A 1,320-nucleotide genomic window follows, 5' to 3' on the forward strand; every position below is an offset into this window, starting at 1 on the left:
CCGTAAGTGATTGGATTTACATCTGGGTCCTGAATTCTGATCCATTGGTTTATGTGTCTGTCATTGTACCAGTGCCAGGCTGTTCCGATTACTGTGGTGTGAGGCCTCCTAACTCGTTCTGATTTAGTAGTATTTTACTTCTGAGGGGTCTCTTTCCTTTCCCTATGAAGTTGGTGGTCAGTTTCTCCATCTCTCTAAAGGATGATGATGGAATGTGCATCAGGATTGCATTATAACTTCGGATAGCTTTGAGTAGTATTGGCGTTTTCACAATGTTGTCTTCTTATTCATAAGCATGGTATGTTTTTCCATTTATGTAGGTCTCTTTTGTTTTCTTGTAGCAGTGTTTTGTAGTTTTCTATAGGCTTTTTGTATCTCTGGTTAGATTTATTCCTAAGTACTTCATCTTTATTTAGGAGTCCTGGTATGGCGCTGTGGGTTAATGTGCTATACTGCAAAGTTAGTTTGAATTGCAAGATCGATAGTTCAAGCTCACCAATCACTCCTTGGAAACCCAATAAAGGGCTACTATGAGTCAGAACCGACTTGATGGCACTTAACAACAACAACAACATCTTTATCTTTTGGGTGGTGAGTGTAAATGGTATTATTTTCCTGATTTCCTTTTTCAGAGTCTCCTTGTTAGCATAGAAGAACCTGACTTATTTTTTGTATGTTGATCTTTTACCCTGCCATTTGTTGAGTCCTTCTATTAGTTACAGTGATTTTCTTACTGAGTGTCTGAGATTTTTCTAAGTACAGGTTCATATCATTTGCAAAAAGAGATCATTTTACTTCTTCTTTGCCAATATGGGTGTCTCTTGTTTCCATTTCTTGACTTTTTGATCTGGCTAAAACTTCCAATACAGTATTGAATATGAGTGGTGCTAAAGGACATCCTTGTCTGGTTCCTCTTAGCAAAGGGAACACTTTCAGCCTTTCTCCATTGAGAATAATTTTGTCCACTGGTTTTGTGTATATGTCTTAATTATACCGAGGTGTCTCTCTTTTATTCCTCTTCTATTGATGAGTTGTTGTTGTTATTGTTTTTAATCAACAATGGGTGTGGTTTTTGTCAAATGTCTTTTTTGCATCAATTGATAAGATCATGAAGTTCTTTTTCTTTTCCTTTGCTTTATTTATGGGGTGGATTATGTTCTTTCTTATGTTGAATCTTCATTTCATACCCACTATGAGGTAAAGACCTCTGGTAGCGTTGTTGTTGTTGTTGTCAGGTGCCATCGAGTCAGAACCAACTCATAGCGACCCCATGCACAGCAGAACGAAACAATGTCCGATCCTGGGCCAACCTCACTACCA

Source organism: Chrysochloris asiatica, unplaced genomic scaffold, assembly GCF_000296735.1.
Source record: "Chrysochloris asiatica unplaced genomic scaffold, ChrAsi1.0 scaffold00056, whole genome shotgun sequence".
NCBI classification, from domain to species: Eukaryota; Metazoa; Chordata; class Mammalia; order Afrosoricida; family Chrysochloridae; genus Chrysochloris; species Chrysochloris asiatica.